Source organism: Coenobita brevimanus, chromosome 20, assembly GCF_032717465.1.
Source record: "Coenobita brevimanus isolate Jiangsu-jjx chromosome 20, ASM3271746v2, whole genome shotgun sequence".
Taxonomy (NCBI): Eukaryota; Metazoa; Arthropoda; class Malacostraca; order Decapoda; family Coenobitidae; genus Coenobita; species Coenobita brevimanus.
The window spans coordinates 12,117,210-12,124,107 of record NC_136973.1 but is presented as its reverse complement, the minus strand read 5'-3'; positions in this window follow the sequence as shown (position 1 = coordinate 12,124,107).

Sequence of the window (6,898 nt, the reverse complement as noted above, 5' to 3'; positions counted from 1 at the left end):
CTGGGATGCCACAAACATCATCTGCTCTGTCACTTTTCAACCCAACCGCTGATTTCCTCTTCAGATGACACAGTATCATCAATTGGTGGGAGTGAGTCATTGGTTGTACAGCAGCTCATGGAAGCTGTCCACTGGGAGGTTCAGCCATATACAGCTGCTCAAAGTATTTAGCACAACGAGCCCCATGCTCACTCACCCCCAACACAAGCCGTCCATCTGGTTTCCGAACAGAGTTAACCTGAGTGGCAGATTTAGAGTAGAGCTTCTTCAGGGTTCGGTAAGTAGGTCATAGGTTATTCATATGAAAATGGCCTTCCACCTCCTCAGTTATTTCCTGACATATTTCTCCTTGTCCCTTCTCAGCAAAACCCATGCCTGTCGAGACAAAAGTCTGTGCTGCTCCTGATGCCCAGCCAGTCTGGCAGCACAGCTCTCCTTAGCTGTGGCCAGTGTTCCCAGTGAGACAAAACCCCTACTTAAATTCAGGGGGTTTCCAGTGCACTCACCAGCTACTGCCAGCAGAGAATATTGAAGGTATTCCATCGCTCAAAAGGGTCCTCAACAGTACTGAGCACTTCAAACTGATCTGAGACTGCCACTGCATACTCTGCAGTACACTTTTGATTCTTGAGTTTTTTAAGATGGAACAAATTTTTGGTTGGATATTGAGCTTCTCTTAGTTTTAATTTGTAGTCTTAGAGTGGCAACAACAAATCTGTGATCACTAGCAAAGACCTTTGCACTCCTAAAACCCTCGCGTTTCTGAAGGATCCTCCAACGAGTACTAGCAAGGATGTGGTCTATGGCTGTGAGACATGGAAACAAAACATTGATCTGAAGTGGTGATTTGACTCTATTTGTACTAGGTGCCTTCCCAGAATCATGGGATATTGCTGGTGCGGCCAGGTACGTAAAGAGCAACAACTCCCTGACAGTGAGTCGTGGCCTATAACTCATATAATACGCCTGAGTCATATCCAATTATATGAACACGTGGCCTGCTTTCTTGAGGCTGACCCTGACCACAGGGCGATCTCTGAGAGAGTTAACCCAGAGTGGAAACGACGCAGAAGGTAGCGAAACTTAAGGATGGAGCAGGGTGATTATTCACGTCTGGGTATAATTACAGAGGGGGGAGTGGCTGCCTGGAAGACTGCACGCAATGATTTGTGGGTGGAGTCGGAGGGTAAGAGTGCCCCACCACGTACCCCACCACCATGATGATGATGATGATGATGATGATGATGATGATGATGTCTTTCCAGGTTAAATATAGTTCTATATCAACTTATCTCCTGATGGTGAAAACTGCATTTTTTCCTCTTTTCTCCACTGCTTTAGAGAGTTACCTTTGAATACTGTTGCTGCATTAACATAACATCAATATATTGCCTTATTCGCATTTTATCAGGATTCAAAAGCGAAAACACACACACACACACACACACACACACACACACACACACACACACACACACACACACACACACACACACACACACACACACACACAACAGCAATGACAGCCTAATAAATGTAGGGCACAGTTACTTGATTTTTTTTTTTTACGTGAAAGTGAAATTTGTGTCTGGTGATATTTTAGTGAGCCCTGAAGGTTCTCACATACTTGGACAGTTACTTTTCAATAAATAATGAACACAGCCATGGTCAGGACTGCACTAGTACTCTGTTCCATCTGGCCCCAGACGATTTTGTTCAACCGTTTCCTGGTCGAAACAACTCCAGTATTCTGTTCCAGCTAATGCCAGATGATTTAACTCAGTTGAGAGTGTGTCGTAAGAACCTGGCAGCGGTGCATGGCAGTGTTTCATATTAACACTTGTGATCCAGACATCTTATGTAGTACTGTATGCCACCCACCAAAAGCTATTCCATTTGCTAAATGAGTCACAGGAATTTGAAAATTGATGCTGCTCTGCATATACCTTGATGGCATGATTTGATTGTATGCCGTGGCTCAGTGGGTTAGAGCGCTCTGATCGAAGGGTCGGAGGTTCGGTCCACCCAAGGATCATTGGTAGACATCAGGAAGGGCATAAAGTGCTACACGTTCCAAAACCAAAGTCCTCTACCCAGGGGCAACGCCTTAGCCCTTACCGAAAAAGAGGACACAATGTAAAACTTAAAAAAAAAAAAAAAGCCAATCAGCCTTTTTTATGAATAGTCCTGTTAAGGACATTTTTAGCATTCTCTCACAACTAACACACTAGACAATTTTGTTAATGCCAGAAAGAGTCATAGTAGCCTAAGGCCCTAATGCAAGAATGAGGCTTGAGCCGGACTTGGGGCTTGAGTCGGTCTTAAGTCAGACTTGAGAGGCGCCCGCCAAAAACCGTCATGCAGAAACAAGACTTCGATCTCGCACAGGTGGAGCCAAAGCTCTTGAGTCCATACCACCTCTGAGTGGCCTTGAGACGGACTTAAACGTTGAGAATCTGTTACTTAACGATTATGTAGGGAAGATTTACTTTTAAAACGATGATTAATTTATCAACAAGCCCCAGTACAAGAATAAACGGTGGCTGTGAGGCCGTTGGCAAAATATATTTGATTTTTTTTTTTTTTTAAATAAAAATGTTGGTTCCACTTTTTATACTTATAAAAATTTCACTAGAATAATCTTCCATCGGTTGATATTGCATAGAAGTGTTGTTGGCAACGCCTTATGATATTCATATTTGTATTACGATGGCATCAATACTGATGTACATTACCGAGTAAGTTTGGGTGTTATGTCAACTATATTGTAGATATTATTATACAACTGCAATTAGTATTCAGGTTATAATAGCTTTAATGTCTAGTATAGTTCGTATCATGAAGACAATGAAGTACCACTTGGTTAAGAGTTCCCTGAGTTTCATCATTTCTTATTAAACATGTTGCCTGCCCTGGTTTGTACAGTAAACTGATGAATAATTTTGATGGTCAATTCATTTCATTATACTGTAGGTCCTGTTTTGCAGTTCTTATTCGACGCATTGTAACTTGTATTGCGGTAGCAATGTAGGTTTTACTATACACTTCTTGTATACACTGCCCATGACGGTTGCAATTTGCACAACACAAATGGAATTGGCATAAAATATGTCATGTAAATTTTTGCTTTTCTTTCAAGGGGGTAGGGATGGCTTCCACAAGCAGTCGCTGTAGTGCTGCTGGTGTACATAGATTTGTTATTATTGGTGGGTAAATGAATCACACATTATGGCTGCTTGCCGGAAGATGCTGTAGAGGCAGTTGTCAGCTATTAAGGCGAAAAGCTCTAATGATGCTATCGCTACAGCTGTTGGTCAGAAAGTGGTGGTGGTACCGCCTTTGCAACTAAGCACGGATGGCATAAACTTTAAGGGGGCATGGCCAAAGAAGATTTCCAGTTGGAATGGACTGTACACAACAGTTATGTAACGTGTTTATAGTCTCTGTTCATCTTTCCTACCTTACTAAATTTATTAATCAAAAGTAGGCTCTATGACGGGCCACTTTGAAAGTAGTCGAAGGTTTGCCGAATATTCTCGACTTCAGCCCTACTTTGTGAAGTCTGACTTGAGCCTCGATTCAGCATATGGCTGACTCAAGCTGGCTGAGCCCGACTTGTGTAAGCCATGAGCCTGGTCTTGGAAGCATCCCAGGACAGACTCAGAAGTCCGAATCAAGCCTCGTCTACCATGTGGGCCTTAGAGAGTTAGTATTGGTTCTTCATAGACCAAAGCAGCTTAAGTTAAATGTATATTTCAAAGCTAATCTTTCATATGGTTGGGACAGAGCCAATATTCTACTCCATTTAACACTAGTGTGTGTGTGTGTGTGTGTGTGTGTGTGTGTGTGTGTGTGTGTGTGTGTGTGTGTGTGTGTGTGTGTGTGTGTGTGTGTGTGTGTGTGTGTGTCCAAAAGCAGAAAAAAGGATTTGATGAAACTAAGTAGGATGTTTGGAACTGAGTCCCAGATGAGCCAGTGTAAATTTCATGTCAGTTGCTAAGTTTAGAAGGAGTATTTTGTACCCTAATAACTTTCCTCATTGGTATTACGCACGTGGAGGAGACAATGGGAAAATTGTGTAGTTTCATGTGTTTTTGGAGAGAGAGAGAGAGAGAGAGAGAGAGAGAGAGAGAGAGAGAGAGAGAGAGAGAGAGAGAGAGAGAGAGAGAGAGAGAGAGAGAGAATGTTGTACAACTACAGTCCAAAGGCTAATTCTTTACTGATGCCAAGAACAGGCAATGTTACACTGCAAAATAAGGCCACAGATATGGTGGTGGTTGCTATGATGATGATGATGATGGTGGTGGTGGTGGTAGTGGTGGTATCTCTTGTTGTTGTTGCTGATGTGGTAGTGGTGGTGATGGGGGTGGAGGTGGTGATAGCTGTGATGATGATGGTGGTGGTGGTGATTGTGGTGGTGGCGGCGGTAGCTTTGGTGGTGAAGGTGGTAGTGGTAATTGTGGTTGTGGTAGTGGCGGTAGTGGTGGTGGTGGTAGCCGTGATGGTGGTGGTGGTGGTGGTGGTGGTGGAGATGTTGCTGATGGTTGATGTGTTGATGATGGTGTGATGGTAACTGTGGTAGTGGTGCTGCTGGTAGGTGTGGTGGTGGTGGTCCAATCGGGCCACAAAGCACTTGCTTCAAAGCGAAGCATGGTTTAGAGATGGCTCTAATTTGGAAAAGTGTTGAGCGACCGGATAAGGCCACGAAGCTCATGTATTTACCCACAATGGGTAGTTACGCTAATGATTCTTCTGAAGTCACTAGATCTATTTGTTCATATGAACACGCGATGTCTTTGTTTCTCCTGAAATTAAAAATAATGTATATTTGTCCACATTGCACGCTCCCTTCTTTCTGAAATGGTGGTAAGCCCACAAGATCTTTTAGGTGATTTCCTTCTCATTTGTGTTCCATGTATCACTACGCATTTTCCTACATTCTTGGGTATGAACTGACTGGCCAGTTCATTTTTCTCGTTCTAGTCATATATCTTGTTTCGTAGGCTATTTGTCTTTTTCCTTGCTCGTTAAGGGACTGAAGCGGTGCCATGCTTTTCTTTTCAAGCTTTGGATGAGTCACTAGTCTGCTTCTTTCGTATGTTCTTTTATCTTCATATAATGATCATCCCAAGTTTCTGTCAGTTTCATGTCCCCAACTCCTGCTTCCTTCTCTCTGCATCCTGCACTTCCCTCTCCCAAACAGAGATTGCGGAAATGAATGATTAACCTTTCCTTCAATTTTTCCTTTCCTTATTTCTCTCATTCTTCTAACTTTTCTCAACTTTCATCCTAAACTTCCCTCTCCTAAAATAACAGCCACTAAGATGAACTTTCTTGCAAACGCTCCTCTCTTTGTTCTCAGCTGTTTCCCTGCACCGCTGTTCCTACTGTCATCCTTCGAATTTTCTGTTTAAAAACGTTTATTTTTTTATTCCATTATGCACGTCGATCCCTTTCCTACCACTCTGCCTCTTGTGGTTCCCGTCCGGATATGTACACAGGTTGTTCATCCCTCGCTACCCTTACCCTTTCCTATTTCCTATACATGCTTTCATTCTCCAGAGTTCATATCACCTTCAGTCGTATTTTCGCAGGTTTGGGAACCTTACAATGGTCAGACTTATATCACCTGACGAGACCGGTGAATCCCACAACTTGAATATTAACCCATTTCCGCCTAGTGTAGTCAGTATAGGACGGAACTGAGCATATTCAAAAGTAATAAAGTAAGGAATCCCGGGATGGGAACCTCTGAACGTCGAAGCTGTGAGCCGATAGGTAGAGGGCAGTAAGCTCAGTGCCCTCTCGGCACAGTCCCTCACACAGGGACCCTGGGAACTAATGGGTTAAATTGCCTATCTATCTATCTATTGTCAGACGCCTCAATCCCATTTGGGGTGGCCACAAACAAATCGCCTCCACGTCGCCTTGCCTCCAGCCATGTCACTGCCCTGCTCCCAGTTCACACCCCCCCTCTCTCATATACCTCTCCACATCATCCTTCCATCTAATTCCTTGGCCTCCCCCTCTCTCTCTCCCCCTCCACCTCACTCACATACACACTCCTCGTCAGTCTCTCACTCTCCATCCTTTCCACATGGCAAAACCACCACACTGTGTTTCTCCTAACGCTTCCTATCACACCCACATCCACACCACAACGCTCCTTCATTTCCTCATTTGTCAGCCTGTCTCTCCATGTGACTCCACATTCTCATCTCAAATTACTTATTTCCACTGCTCTCACTCTTGACTTGTGTCCCTTCAACAACGTCCAAGCTTCACTTCCGTAAGTTAGAGTTGGTATCACAATACTGTCATGTAGTAACCTTTTCACTTCCATGCTCATTTCCCTGTTTCTTATCACTGCTTTCAAGGAACCAGCAACCTTTCTTCCTTGTTGTACCCTTTCAAGCACTTCACCCTCCAAACCTCCATCCTTACTCATCACACTACCCAAGTACTTAAAGGTACTCACATTTTCCATTTCCTCATCATCCAACCTCATTGTACATTCACTTCTTTCGAAGACCATCACTTTACTCTTCCCTAAATTCACCTTTAGAATCCGTTTCTTACATATTCTCCCAAACTCATCCACCAGGCCTTGCAGCTCCCTTTTGTCTTCACTTAACAACACAGTAACCTCTGCAAACAACAGACAGGGAGTTTCCAAACACTGCCTTCTCTCATTAGGGCCACTCCAACATCCACCACCCTACCTTGTAACTCTTTTATAACCCCATCCATATACAGATTGAACAACCATGGAGACATGACACATCGCTGTTTCAACCCAACCTTCAAATAGAAAAACTCACTCAGTTCACTATCCACACGCACTGCAGCCTTAGCACCCTCATACATATTCTTCACAGCATTCAACAACTTCCTGTCT